Genomic DNA, 16,259 nt, shown 5'->3' on the forward strand with positions numbered 1-16,259 from the left:
GGAAGCCTTTACAAAAACTAGGAAGATGACTAATATGCTTAAAAGATGATAATTTGGGGCTCATACTAAGAAGCTACATGGGTACCTGATGGTTAGGAATAGTTGGATACGTGTAGGAACTTAAAAGCAGGTTGCAACCAGACTCTTGCCCTGCATTTCGTCTTTCTTCTATGTAGAAAGTTGCCCTTTCTTAATGCCTTTTTCTCAGAAGAGTGACCCTAGTGAATAACCTGGAGTTAATTCATTGTTATAACATAAGGTAGCAGGGAAGCTAGCAAGCACATTGTAATTTATATCTGCCAAACATTTTTTTTCCAAACTCTATACATCTTTATATATAACATAAAATAATGAGAAATTCCAGAACCTTTGGAATAAATAATTCAATAGCAGTGTATATCTTGGAGTATACTGTCTGTAGAAAGAAACAGTTGAAAATTGCAAAGAAACAAATTTATATCTTAAAAGCAAATTTTATACTTAATTTCATGAAAGGAAAATGATTGACAGCAAATTTTGGCATCTAAAGAAATTTTATTTTCCAGTGACTTTTAAAGTTTTCTTTCTTGACAGGGAACTTCAGGAATGGCAAGGTATTTCTTTCTTAATTGCAATGTGACTATTAAGATGCTGTAAGAACTTGCAAATTAGGTTGTAAATAGCAGCAATCAAAGCATTAACTCTCTTAGCCACATTTCCTAAGGTGCACTTATTTTATGCTACAGATAGATATGAAAAAATAAACCTGAATGCTTACCTAAGAAGTCCAGTTTCCTATTTTCCAAGCACAATGGTATAATTGTGGCTCTAATTTGTAGCATACTTTGTAGGGTTGCTGATTAATTATACAGACCTCCTGATGTTTTTTATATTATTTTCAACTTTGTGTCTTTCTGCTCTTTGACAACTACAGAGAATATCCATAAATCACTTATTACTAAGGTTACCTCATTTAAAAAAAATGAATTTGCTATTAGCATCAGGTTGCTCATATATCGCTGTAAGTGTTCATAATCTCTCTGTTTCTTATTTTCGGACCCCCCCCCCCCCCACACACACACACACTCATTCACTTACTCCCAGGCACAACACTTAAAATAACGCTTCTCATAAGTAATTGTCTGACTTTTAGCATCAACCCAAGGCAAACATGTCTAACAATTCTGTATCACTTGGCCTGAGATCTAGGACACCTCAACAAAGCAACAAAGTGTACTTTGTTGGGCATAATATTAACCAGCCTAATTCTTTACCTGATGAGAGATCTCCAGTTTGAAAATAATTGCAGCGTATTTGATTTGTTGCTTGAGGTTATCAGTATTTTCAGGATTACTATATTCTTTTCATTATTCCTTTGAGTTTAACATTTACACGAAATTACTGAATTTTCCAAGAAATGTGGCATACTGATTATTAGGGAAGGATTTGCCAGAAAACTTTTTTATACATACATAGGACAAATATGCTCAGATAGTATCCTGCACCCCCCTTTTTTTACTCTAACTAGGTAATATTCACAGTGATCTGTTCTCTTCAACACCCCTCCCCATATATTCTTATCAAACTCCCCTTATCACTGTCATATCTAGATTACTGTGTTCCGCCCTTCAACCGAGACACCTTTAATTATAAGAGCTTCCTGCTCCTTTCTTAAGTTCTTCACTTTTTCTGTCATCGATTTCCCCTTGGAATTAAGAAAAGGTCCTTGCAGATTTTGGCTATTAAATAGGAGAGGACACATATATCAATTCCTTAAATGTTCTGTCATCATGAGAATTATTTATTGAAACCCATTACCTGTGTGATTTTATAGTTCTCTTTAGCTGGTTTGTCTGAAAAGAAAAAAGGCTCTTCCTTGAAAAGAAATAGCTTTCTTTTTCATCTAGGGGAAAAAATAGTACAACACCCAGGTCCCTGTCTACATTTTTCACATGACACTTGGTTACTTATTTGTTGAGAGAAGAGAGGATTGCTACAAGGACTTGGCTTCATCATGGAAATTTTCTCCTATATAAAATAGACCTGAAGGTACAGAGCACATACAAATAATCCCCATGGGAAAAAAACACCCAAGTATTAACTTCAGCACATAGAGTCCTTTTCCCGGGGTTTATAGAAAACAGTAAATATAGCTTTACACACCTTCATGAATCAAACTTTTGGTGACATCTCTGTTTACTCCAGGACAGTGATTTCTCTTTACAGTTTTGTGACATGGAGAGGCTTTAGGAGAACTCTAAACTTTGAAAAACAATGTGCATAATTGCATTTGAGCAGGGGCAGGGGTAGTGGATAATGGTATAATTGACTTCTGATTGTTAAAGAGATCTCTGACTTCCACCCACCCACCAAAAAAGCTTAGAAATTAGGGTGTTTATCCCAAGAGGTATGCACCAGTCTCTCTCTAATTGTCAAGACTAAATGAATTTTAACCCAGTAATCAACATATTTACTATATGCCTGTCTGTATATAAAGGACTAAATGAAATGATAAGGCAATAGAATGAATTCTAAGACTTGGACCCTGATGCCTGGAAATTGTTTGGATAGGTGGGGTGATGGGATATTGGCAGTATGTGATAAATGCCATGTGAGTAGATCTGACAGCTTCAAAATGTCATGAATTTGCAATAATGGGACCTGCCCAACACAGTTTGATGGCCCACTTGTCTTCATTGTGTAAAAGGAGCTTTATGTTGGGAGCATGGTTGAAATAGGTGTGTGTTTAACAAAGTAGAAGACTTGCATGTCTGTAAGTACTCGGATAATCTCAGGCAGCTCACGGTATACAGACATTAAATGGCAGTGAATCACATAGTTCATTTTTACTCCTCTGAGGACAAGGGAAAGTCAGTTTGGTCCTAGTATGTATGAAGACTTTTGAAACCCTGGGTGATACCCCTTTGCCAAATAAAAAGCAGACTGTTAGCTCAATATCCTGGGAGATAACCACACCCAACTAGAGTGTAATACCTTGGGTATGTTTTTACCATATTTATTTCTATGGTTGGTATATATCGCAAGTGGTACTGGTTTCTATCTATATAGTAGCAATATGATGTTTTCTTTATTCAGTTACTTTAATTTTAACCTTTGAGCCACTTAAACAAAATACTATTAATTATGATAATGCGCAAAACAATAATAATAAGAATGATCATTGCAGCTAACATTTATTATGTGCTTACTATGCACCACCACAGCTACAAATGTTTCACAAGTATTTTCACATGTAACCTTCTCAAAAAAACCTGTGAAATAGATGTATTATTATTATGACCTCATTTTAGAGATGGCAAAGCTGGAATCTGGAGAAGTTAAGAGACTTTCCTGAGTCACAAATCTAACAAACATTGGGGCAAGGATTCAAGGATTCAAGTAGTACATGAGCAGGGCAGAAATTAGGAGCATGCCAGGGTGTTCAGGAACGCTTGTACTGAATGGCCAGCAAGGCAATCCTGAGTTTCTGTTCTTCTGCAGAAGGCAAAAATACTAAGCGCAGTTGGTGTTCAAGGTAGGGAGGGCCTTTGAGAATTTTAGCTGGACCCTGACTATGGTGTACTGTCACTAACATGCAGGAGGTAAGAGATTCCACTTTGATTTCCTCACTTAGAAATGTTATAAAGTTCTGGGGTGAGTGGTTAAAACAAACAGACCATGATCTTGCAATTCCCAAAGGGTTGAAAGTTGCGTCCATAATAAAATGACATGTTTTTGTAGCATGGCCAGTATTGCTGTTTGTATTGTAGAAATGTCCCCTGCTTACCAAATTGCATAATCTATATAGTGGGCCTCTCTTTCTAATGAATAATTAATATTCTCTTCCGGGCATTTTAGTTACTTAGGGGTAAGGGAACTGTCTATGATTACAACTTCAACTTATATTTTTATACATTCTTTACTTTTGCTTCTGCTTTCACACATTAGTGTGAACACATATTTCTCAATATTAGAAAAGGCTATTTTGACAAGTTTAATTAGAAAGCAAAAAAATGCATTTAATTATAAGCAAAGGTGTAATGGCAAATTTAAGGAAATCCTCTTAAATGTGGTTATAATGTTTTTTGCCTCTTGTTTTCTTTCTTTCTTACACCCAACAACAGCACGGGATGGCATGGTAGAAAATGTACAGGCTTTGTAGTGAGATCTTAGTTTGAAACCTCATTCTTTACTGACTACATTGACCTTGGACATTTTGATTCACTTTCCTAGATTTCATTTCTCTCATCTGAAAAATTGGGATAATAATGCTTCTTGGGATTACTGTGCAGTTTAAATGTGATAATGGTGCAAGCATCCAACGGCACCCAGTAGTGTGAAATAGGCGTTTGATAAACTTTCTCAGTACCTTGCCATGCACGACACTCGACGTGGAGTACTTACAGCCATCCCTCTAGGTCTTCTGGTCTGCTTCTGTGCATGTCTTCTTTGTTTCCAATTATGTCTAAAGACACCTTCACTTCGCTATTAAATTATTCTTTTACTAGCTGTTCTGGTGTCCTAAGAGATTGTTATATAAAACATTTTGAGTACCTTGTAGTTTAATAATAAGATTTTTTCTCATTATACAAGTAATATTACTTATTATGATGCTTTGATAAAAACACATAGAGGTGTAGAGAATAAAATATTGTATTACTTTTCTGTCCCTACCCCATTCATCTTCACAATGCCCTATAGATTTATATTGAAATTGGCTCAGGTGATAACAGTTCTGGAAGAAAGGAATTCTAAATCTTGTATTAATGGAGATGCAGATCCTGCATAAATTAAAGGTAGCAATTTAAGAAACAAATTTTAGACAAAAACATGTCCTTTATTTCTTTCTTCCCCAAGCATGGTATTTGGGGTGTTTTTTTCCTTACAATGTCAATAAAGAAAATTTCAAAGTCATATCCACCCAAGGAAAATGTTTACCACATCTGTCCATACACTGTGTCACAAAGAGTAATTAAAATTACCTCCACAATTAACTCTGTGATTTAAACACTCAACTATACCTGGGAAGACAGTCCCTTCTGGGTTATTTTGCGAAGCTTTTAAAACTATTGTTGAGGGGAAGTTAAAGTTGGATCAGACCAGGTTAAGCAAACACAACTTTATTGTCTCTTTCGAGCAGTGCTGGAGGCAAGGGCAATAATAGGATCTGAACTGCTGGTTGTTCTTCAAGCAGACTGGAATACACAGGTTGTTCAGTGGTTTATTAAACTCAAATCTTACGACAGAAAGCAAATTATCTCTAAGGGAACTTTGTCACCAAGGTGTCTGTTCAATAGCAATGTCTATTGCTGCCACCGAGACTACACAGAAAGATCAATGACAGGTTGGCCTGAAGCTGCCCTTGAAGTAAGGATCTTCCCACTGACCTTCATTTAAATTCATAATCCAAAACCCTCTTTTCTCAAGATGGGGAGAAAAGCCATCTTCTGGGGCTCTCAGTTGACTCTGTATCCACTGCACAGTCTTTGTATAAATAAGGATTATTCCCTGTCTCCATTAGGCCGACAATTTCCATGTATCTTTTAAAATTCAGTATGTAAACTCTGGCAAATCCCAGTGAAAAGTTTAATCAGGGTTCTCCAGAGAAACAGAACCAATAGCATATATAAGAAAATATATAGGAATTGGCTCACCCAGTTATGGAGGCCAAGAAGTCCCACAATCTGCTGTCTGACAACTGGAGATGCAGGAAAGCCTGTGATGTGAGTTAGACAGATTCCCAAGGCCTTTGAACCAGTGGAGCTGATGGGTATAACTCCAGTCCAACTCCGAAGTTCCAAGAACCAGAAGCGCTGATGTCAAAGCAGTAGAAAATGGATGTCCTAACTCAAACAGAGAGACCAAATTCACCCTTCCTCCTTCCTTTCAGGCCCTCAAAGGATTCGATGATACTCATCTGCATTGGCGAGGGCAATCTTCTTTACTAAGTGTACTAATTCCATTGCTAAGCTCTTTTAGCAACACCTTCAAGACTCAGAGAAAATAATGCTTAACCAGCTATCTGAACATCCCCTAGCCCAGTCAAGCTGACACAAAACTATTACCAAAACAACAACAACAACAAAAAATACTAAAGTGAAAATACCTTTAAATTTTATTAAAATAGATAGCCAAATTCTAATGAAAACAAGTATTTGTTTTTGTTTTTGTTTTTCCTTAAGAGCAAAGTTTTGCTGGGTTGTGTTTTTTTTTTTTTTTTTGGTTTTGGGTTTGTTTTTATTTTTTGGGGGGAGGGGGTTGGTTTTCTTGACTGTTTTCTATAGCACACCAATGCCAGTTCATCTTCCAGGCTTTTCTTATTTCTCAACTGGCACAAAGCCAGGAATAGCTCTGCCAAGTCAGTATGTCTTCACCTCTGTTGGTCACAGGCTAATTCTCCAGTTGATAGGTTGAATATACAAATCTTTATCTAGGTCTCTTCATTGCTGCTTCATTCCTTCCAAGTTTAGACTGTTTCATAGGTGTTGAAATTGTAAAACTGTTGTACTGCCGTTGCCTCAAGGACAGGTGAAGACAGTGCCTATCTCACAAACAAGATGGCTTTCATAAAGAACCTCTTAGAAAACCGTATGTTGCCATTTTGGTATAGACCTCCTCTATATAATTTTGACTATAATTTTAATATCAAAATAAGAATTAATTGGCCTGTGTTAACAGGATTGAATGGAACAACATAAAAAGGATTGAATGGAAGATCTACTTTAGTCCAACAAATTAAAAAAATTGGATCACTCATATGAGGACTTTAAGAGACAAAACAGATGAACATAAGGGAAGGGAAACAAAAATAATATAAAAACAGTGAGGGGGACAAAACAGAAGAGACTCATAAATATGGAGAACAAACTGAAGATTATTGGAGAGGTTGTGGGAGGGGGGATGGGCTAAATGGGTAAGGGGCACTGAGGAATCTACTCCTGAAATCTTTGTTGCACTATATGCTAACTAATTTGGATGTAAATTTTAAAAAATAAAAAAAATTAAACAAAATTATAAATTAAAAAAATGGATCAATTAAAAGAAATTGAAATTGTAGGTAGGCCCTAGTTTTTGTTTTCTATTGGACTTTTATATTTTTATACAGTATCCATTACTACACCAAAACTGACCTTTATACTGCACATTTGACTGTTAATATTTCACCTAAATAACAATAATTTCAAGTCTTTTGAAATGTAGCTACTATTGGGGAAAAGGACCAGGCCCCATGCATGAGAGGGTGTTGGCTGGTGAGCATGAGCGGGGTGCTAGGCCCGTGGAATCAGACACACTCCTCTGCATCACATGCTCTTCCCAACCTCTAGGACTGTAGAGTAGGCTCTGAAGCTGCTACCTCAGCCCATGTCAACAGTCATGGTAGATTTCCTTTCTTGATACTGTATAGGTTAAATAATATTACCCTAGGGGCACCTGGGTGACTTAGACTCAGGTCATGATCCTGTGGTTAGTGAATTAAAGCCCTACATCAGGGTGTCAGCACTTCAGATCATCTGCTCCTCTCTCTTTGCCCCTCCCCCATTCGCACTGTCCCCAAAAATAAATATTAAAAAAAATAGTATCCCCCTAAGGTTCATGTCTACCAGGAACTTCAAAAGGTGAGCTTATTTGGAAATAAGACCTTGCAGATGTAATTGAGTTAAGATAAAGTCAAACCAGATTCAATGACTGGTGTCCTTGTAAAAAGAGAGATATTTGAATATAGACACATGTGCACAGAGGGAAGACAATGCCAAGAGACACACAAGAAGAATGCCATGTGATGTTAGAGGCAAGAATTCAAGTGATACATCTATAAACAAAGGAATGCCAAGGACCGATGACTGTCACCCGAAGCTAGGAAAAAGGCAAAGAAGGATTCTCCCTCTGAACTTCCAAAAGGAACCAGTTCTTCCAGCACCTTGATTTCAGACTTCTAGGCTCCAGATCATAAATTCTTGCTGTTTTAAGCCACCCAGTTTGTGGCACCTTGCTATGGCAGCCAGAGAAAACTAATATAATACCCTGTTCCCCCTCCTGCTCCTTGCTTTGGTCTGTGAGGTGTTTCTGGTGTGGGGAGAATCCAAAAAGGAAAATGTAGCCTGTAGCCTAAAGGCTACCCAAAAGCCCTGTTCCATTTACTCAGCACAGGGTGATAGTTTAAAGTAATCTAAAGTGATCTCAAAACCCCGCAGGAATAGGGTAGAGACATTGATGAGCTCTTGGAGCCAAGGTAGGAGCTACAAAGTCTAGTGACTGCTTAAAGGAGCTACTGCTTTTCCCCTCCAGCTCACTGGTGCCCTACAGGAGTGCCGTGTGGTAGTATCCTATTTTTCCATTAATCACAACTAGCTAGGAATGGGTTTTTACATGAAATCTCCGAATTATTTGGATTAAAAGAAAATTCGGGGGCACCTGGCTGGCTCAGTCAGTAAGCATCCGACTTCAACTCAGGTCATGATCTCAGTTCACGAGTTCGAGCCCCGTGTCAGACTCTGTGCTGACAGCTCGGAGCCTGGAGCCTGCTTCAGATTCTGTGTCTCCCTCTCCCCCGCCCCCCCGCCCCCCGCTCCTCATGATCTGTCTCTCTCACAAAAAATTAAAAAATTAAAAAATTAAAAAATTCAATGCAGAATGATGCACACACATCTGTAGCTAGGCAGTCCTTCCTTTGACTTAAAAATGAGGCCCTGTGGGGCGCCTGGGTGGCGCAGTCGGTTAAGCGTCTGACTTCAGCCAGGTCACGGTCTCGCGGTCCGTGAGTTCGAGCCCCGCGTCAGGCTCTGGGCTGATGGCTCAGAGCCTGGAGCCTGTTTGGGATTCTGTGTCTCCCTCTCTCTCTGCCCCTCCCCCGTTCATGCTCTGTCTCTCTCTGTCCCAAAAATAAATAAAAAACGTTGAAAAAAAAAAATGAGGCCCTAGCTGCCTGGCTGACATGTGCCTAGCCAGATACTGGGTCTTAAGGTATAGTGACCCCTGGTTTAGGGATGTGTGACTTAATTGTCCTCATTCTAGTACATCACTGTCAGCCCCTGGGGTTAGGAATCCTATGACATCTCCACCATTCTGCCTGTTGGCTTGAGTTCAGAAGTAGCAGTACTTATAGTAACTATGTTTCAAGCTTTAGAATATATTTTAGCCCTCCAGGAGTGTTAACCTCTTTTGTAATGTGTAAATCTGTTCTTTCAAATAGCAAATGTGTTTTCTGGAACTCCTCATGTGTAAGAGAAAAGAGAAGCCTCTTATGACCCTTTGAGATTTTTTTAACTATGCATGATTTTTTTTAAATTTTTTTTAACGTTTATTTATTTTTGAGACAGAGACAGAGCATGAAGGGGGGAGGGGCAGAGAGAGAGGGAGACACGGAATCGGAAGCAGGCTCCAGGCTCTGAGCCATCAGCCCAGAGCCGGACGTGACGTGGGGCTGGAAATCACGGACCGAGAGATCCTGACCTGAGCTGAAGTCGGACGCTTAACCGACTGAGCCACCCAGGTGCCCCTAACTATGCATGATTTTAAGTGATTTATTTTGTCCGTGTTCTAACACTATTAAAGATGACCTCGGGGCACCTGGGTGACTCAGTCGTTTAAACATCCAACTTCGGCTCAGGTCAAGATCTCACAGTTTGTGAGTTTGAGCCCTACATTGAGCCCTGCACTGACAACTCAGAGCCTGGAGCCTGCTTCAGATCCTGTGTCTCCCTCTTTCTCTGTCCCTCCCCTGCTCACTCTCTCTCTCTCAAAAATAAATACATGTTAAAGAGGACTTAAAAGTTAACAGAGGGTGCCTGGGTCTCTCAGTTGGTTAAGTGTCCAACTTCAGCTCAGGTCATGATCTCACAGTTTGTGGGTTCGAGCCCCACATCGGGCTCTGCGCTGATGGCTGTTTCAGATTCTGTGTTTCCCTCTCTCTCTGCCCCTCCCCTGCTTGTGCTCGCTCTCTCGCTCTCTCTCAAAAATAAATAAATAAACATGTTTAAAAAGTTAACAGTTTGAACCCTCCATTGTGTGGTTGAAAGGAAATTATTAATCCCCAATACCCTCCTTTGCAGGAGGGGAGAACTGATTTTCTCAGTTGTACCTTAAAGGGTTTTACTTACAAAGTGAGTGTTTCCAGACAGGTGAGGATGCGCCTCGTCTATCACCAGCAATTGGGCTTCCATTGCAGAACTGCTTTCAGAATCATGGGTCACCATTTGGGGATAACCCTTCTCTTTAGGGTGATGGAATATTGTGGAGTTGGCAGCTTTTGTCATCCGTTACTAAAGCCCCCAAAAAGAAAGGATCAGCATTTTTAAAGGTCCAGTGTCCCCAGACTGGTTTTGATTAATAGGACTGACAAGGTCAGCTCTTCAATGGCCATAACCCAGAGCCTCATATTAAGAAAGAAAGATTCAATTTATCTCATAATTCCAGATATGTTCCTATCCTCTGTGGATCTGAAATCTCTAAATGAAGTGGAGGAATAACTGCTTCTCTATGCAATGTGCAATTTACTGTGTTGTGAATTAGATGACCTCTTTTCATGTAGGGAAAATTAAGTCCTATGTCACATCTTTATTTTTACTACCTGCTGCTTTATCATTTTTGACTTTTCTCTGATACTATCAATGATTTAAAAGGAGCCTACAGGTAGGTCAGGGCTAACCTGTTCTAAGCCAGGAACAGATCTACATTTTCAATTCCTTTTATCTAACTCTATCACTATTCATGAGTATTAGAAGGAGCTCAAAGTTCATTATCAAGCTAATAGCTATGGGTCAGTCAATAGTCTGAAACAGGAAAACTGAAATGAAATGGAAACTTTGAAATCTCATCAAGAAATAAACGTAAAAATACAACTGTCCTTGGATTGGATTCAGGCACTATATTCATGGAAAAAATGAATATAGAAATATTAGTCAAAAAACTCTTTTTCTAAGTTGGTATAGAATCCAAATTGAAAGGAAGCAAGTATCTAAACATTTGTGTTGAGTTATATTTCAAATGTTTCTCACGTTAGTCTAAATTAGCACCCCAGGGACAAATGCTAGCTTTATGCTAATTACCCACTTACAAAAATCCCATAAATTCAAAGCAACAAGTCATTGTATACTTGTATACTTTATCTGCAGAAATAAATAGCAAAAAGTGTATGATACAGCTGTATATAAAAGAAGATCAGGTCACTTTTTTCAGACTCAGAAATACATGGTCATTCCTCTATAATTGAGTTAACCAGTCTTCTGGCAACAAATTCTAAAGAGGTAGCTGTCAACAAATCATCTGGTGAACTTATTCTCTCCTCTCCACTTTCACTACCACTATCTCCTGAACAAGTTCACTAATTTCTCTAAGATATTGGGATCTTCCAATTGCAAGGCATTAAAACCAAATTTCTGGTATCTTAAATTATTGCCTTGTGTAACTGGGGCATCCAAAGGAAGCTTCTGGCTTAGCCATGATCAGAAACAGGGGCTCAAAGAGGTCATAAGTTCTCTCCTCTCTCTCTCTCTCTCTCTGCCTCCTGGTCTCTGCTTGTCTTCACTTGACTTCCTTAAGTCATGCTTCCAGTGGTGGGTAGGATGACTGCTAACAGTTCTAGATTTCCATCTCCAAATGTAATCATTCAATAGAAAGAGATTGTTTCCTCAAATAGCTCCTGGTTTTGCTAGCATGCCTAGCCCTAAGCCAATCACTGCAGACGGGGGAACAGGGTCTCCTGATTGGCCAGGCCCTGGTCCTTGCCTATCTTTATACTGTGAATAGCATGGGAAACAGATTCCCTACCAGCAAACGCAGTGCCCTTCCTAGTATGCCTGTATAGAAATGTGTGTGTTACGGTATTTAACACATTGACATCATTTCTAGGTACGTAATTATCTAAGGTCTTTCTGCTTTATGTAGGCCTGGTGCACAGGAGGTGTTGAGTAGATATCTTTGAATAAATGAGTCCAATTTTTCATCCCCTTCTGTAACTACTTGATGTTGCCCACATGCTTCATTAAGCATAATAATGTTTTATAGGATTTCAGAAGGGCAGAACTACTTGGTAGTAGTCTTAGCCTTACCACAGTCCTTTGTTAATATCTGAAACAATGGATTTAGGAGGCTACAGAATTTTAGTTTACAGAATATTTGGCTAGTGCACTTACATGGCACATTTCAAGTGCCTGGCATTGGTGTCAGCACTGCATATCTTTATAACACCTTGGGAGATCGTTACTTTTATTATTCCATTATCTAAATAAGGACACTTACATACGAAGATAATAGTCACACAGTTCATAAGTGGCACGAGGCTGATTTGTGCTTAGACAGTGTAGTTTCAGAGTTTATGTTCTCAATCAGCACACTATATTGCTTGGATAAGAAGGTGGTTCGGGGCGCCTGGGTGGCTCAGTCGGTTAAGCGTCCGACTTCGGCTCAGGTCATGATCTCGCGGTCCGTGAGTTTGAGCCCCGCGTCGGGCTCTGGGCTGATGGCTCGGAGCCTGGAGCCTGCTTCCGATTCTGTGTTTCCCTCTCTCTCTGCCCCTCCCCCGTTCATGCTGTGTCTCTCTCTGTCTCAAAAATAAATAAACGTTAAAAAAAAAAAAATTTAAAAAAAAAAAAAAAAAGAAGGTGGTTCAATCTCCCAAAATTCCATGTTATATCCACATTTGGATTATAGCTAGGAAAAATAAACAGTCACAGCAATAAATTATAATTTAATGACAGATACTAAAATTTACTCCTTCTGCAAATTATCTCCCTCACTCACCTTTTCCATTGTCCAGAGTTTAAGTCTTGGAGGCTTAGTTCTTACCTCTTTGTTAAAAAAAAAAAAAAAAATGGGGCATGGGGGGATATTAAAACACTTAACCAATGTCAGGCACTGAAATATTAAAAATGAGTAGTTAGTTTGTCAAAATTACTTTGTCATTTAACAAAGCTTAAAGGAAATTGGATAAGGAAGCTTTGAGTATAAGGGGCAAAGAGAGCCTTGAGAAAGATTGTGTAGAGCTAGCTGGGTCCCATAGCTGGATAGCAACAATATGTTGGGTGCCTTTTATATCCATTGGGTGCAATGGATATACCATCATTAAGGATTCAGGGATGCAAAGGACAGTGGGAAATGGGAAAAAACATTTATACAGCACTTTACAATTAATAGAACCTTTCTCGTATCTCATTGTAGAAGATAATCATCATAGTAACCAGTGACATTAAAAGAAGAAAAACTAGGGTGCCTGGGTGGCTCAGTTGGTTGAGCCTCTGACTTCGGCTCAGGTCACGATCTCACATCTCATGAGTTCAAGCCCCACGTCAGGCTATGTGCTGACAGCTCAGAGCCTGGAGCCTGCTTCGGATTTTGTGTCTCCCTCTCTCTCTGCCCCTAACCCACTCGCATTCTGTCTCTGTTTCTCTCAAAAATAAAATAAACATTAAAAAAAGAAGAAGAAGAAAAACTGATGTAGACCAGTAGCTCTCTATTGGGGATGATTTTTGCCCCCATGGAACATTTACCCATATTTGGAGATATCTTCGATTGTCACAACTTGGGAAGAGAGGCAGAACGACCAGAATGCAGTGTGTATGGGATAAAGATAGTGCTAAATATCCTTCCAGGACAAAGAATTATGTGCTCTAAAATGTCATTAGTGCCAAGGCTAAGAAACCTTAGCTTGGACATAAGTAATTGGGTCAGGTCATATACTTAGCAAGAATCAGAGTCAAGGCTAAGACCAGGTGATCTGATGACAAACTCTTGTTTTCTTATTCATATCCTGTTGGCATTAAACAGTATGATACAGGCAGTGGTTTTAGGTTTTTGGAAATTACCACTTGAAATGGTAAAGTTATTAACAGGCCTTTGTGCTTTGAAAGAGTCACCTCACCCCTTAGTGTTTAATATGCTCCAGACGTATGTTACCTCATGGAAGATGACTCCATATCCAAAACACAAATGTCACCTTCCTTACTGAGATGTTCTGTGTTGGCATTTCACAATTTCCAGAGAATCGTTTTATAAATAGGAGTATGATTAACTCATTTAAAGCTATTTTTGTGATTATTGAGGGAATTAGGATTTAATCACCACTCTATTTTTATCAGTACATCTGCTCTTGGGCTAATGGGTTATCATATGATCTTTATTGAGCAACTGTTATGTGTGTATTATGGTGTGAATGAATAAAGGGCCTCCTTGTTTGCCTCTTATATATTGATTTGGGAGGACTCAGTTCATTTGTGTATTGACCTCAGTTTGTCAGATATAGTAGTTGGAGTGCAAAAAGCAGGCTGACTTAATTACTATATTAAGGAAAAGTATGTTCAGAGAATGTCCCATTTTTCCCATATGCACAAAAAACTAAGTAGGAGGACAGTTTTAAAGACGAAAGAATAACAGCAACAAAACGACTGCCTAGTACATACCAGGAAATGTGCTAGAAATCCCACTGACCTTATCTTACCTAATTCTTGCCTCTGATCACACAGGTAGAGCTGACAGCACTGGAATTAGAACACCCATCCTTCTGATTCCAACATCCTATATAGGGTGCGTCTGCCTTCATACCTTCTTATCAGCCTGAGAGTCAGCAGGAAATCTGTAGCTGCTCCATCCCTAAGGGCCTTCATGAAAAGTATATAGAGCATTTTCAAACCAGTATATTTTAATCTTCACCTGTGGTTTTAAAATGACTAACCAAAAATTGTATTAAGTGAAGCTGCGACCAATCTAGACCCCTTGTTTCAAATATTTGTAAAGAACTCTATTAGGGCTAGCACGAGTGCACAGTGGTTTAGCCACTCTGAATTCTTATAACATTACTGATTTTTTTTCCTAGGATATTTATTTATTTACTTATTCACTCAGTCACTTAGCAGATACTTACAAGGCATCTACTACAGGTTATCCTAGGCACTAGTTCCTAGAGGTTAAGTCATAAGATAAACACAGTCTTTGCCCACAGAGAACCTCATGTACCATGTGGTAAGACAGCTAACAAGTAAGCAAGACGTCTAGATTGTGTTTGAGATGAAGAAAAAAAGTGGCTGCAAAAAAAGAGAATAACAAAATAAAACAAATCCACTTTAGAGATATGAGTCTGTAAGAAAAGAGCTGCCTCTGAGTTGAGGTCATGAGAGGGTGAGAAGGTGGTAGCTATGTCCTGGTGTAAAGGTAGGCAGAGCAGCAGATAGAAAGGCCCTGAGGTGGGAAAGGGTCCCAGGCGCTCTAGGGACTTTCAGAAGGCCAGTGTGCCTATAGTTCATTGAAGGATAGAAAGATTGGAATGAAATCAAGTAGGCAAGAGAAAGGCAAAGGCCAGATCCTTCTGGGTTATAGAACAGAATTTATTCTGAGTGCAGTGGGGTGCAAAGAAGGATCTTTAAGCCTGAGAGAAGATGTAATCTGATCTATATTTTAAAAGATCACCTGATCACTGACTGAAGAATAATAATACATCTGAGGGGCAAGAGTAAAAACAGCAAATCATATAAGAGGCTGTTTTGATAGAGTAGATGAGAAGGGGGAAGGAGAAGAGATAGAAATGGGTGAATTTGAAGGATAAACTGGAGGTTCAGCAGACATTTACTTTGAATGGGCCACCTGTGTACATTTTTTTTAGTTCTCTGACTGGTGTCCCAGCCAGGCTATGTGTCCTGTTCATCTCTGCACCTTCCTCTGCTGCTTAGTTCTGTTGAAAACAGGGTTCTCTACAATCTTTCCTGTTCCAGTTTTGTGTCTCTCAGTGAATGTGTTTCCTTCTCAGGTGGTAGATATTTGTCACAAACTGTGGGCCCTGAGATGTGCCATCCCCATTTGCTCTTCTGCCATTGTCATACCATCTTGTGGGATATTTTAATTTATTTTTAATTCAGTTCTTGCATTTCATTAAAAATGTATTGCCTGACATATTTCAGCAAATATGCCTAAAAATAGCTCATTTAAATTTAAGCCACTCATCTAGAAGAAAACATTTTTTAAGTTAATTAATTAATTAATTAATTTGATGTTTATTTATTTTTGAAGCAGAGGAGACAGAGTGTGAGTAGGGGAGGGCCAGAGAGAGAGAGGGAGACACAGAATCTGAAGCAGGCTCCAGGCTCTGAGCTGTCAGCACAGAGCCTGACACAGGGCTCAAAACCACAAGCTGTGAGAGCATGACCTGAGCTGAAGTCAGACACTTAACCCGCTGAGCTACCCCAGGTGCCCCTTAAGTTTATTTTGAGAGAGAGAGTGCATGCACGCACGCTAGCAGGAGAGGGGAGAGAGAGGGAGAGGGAGAGGGAGAGGGAGAGGGAGAGGGAGAGGGAGAG

General features: G+C 39.3%; 1 protein-coding gene across 1 annotated transcript in view; it reads left to right on the forward strand.

The window, feature by feature from the left end:
- Positions 1-16,259, forward strand: part of CNTN4 (contactin 4) — an 895,772-nt gene that overhangs the window by 811,131 nt on the left and 68,382 nt on the right. The window lies entirely within an intron of this gene.

Source organism: Panthera uncia, chromosome A2, assembly GCF_023721935.1.
Source record: "Panthera uncia isolate 11264 chromosome A2, Puncia_PCG_1.0, whole genome shotgun sequence".
Classification (NCBI taxonomy): domain Eukaryota; kingdom Metazoa; phylum Chordata; class Mammalia; order Carnivora; family Felidae; genus Panthera; species Panthera uncia.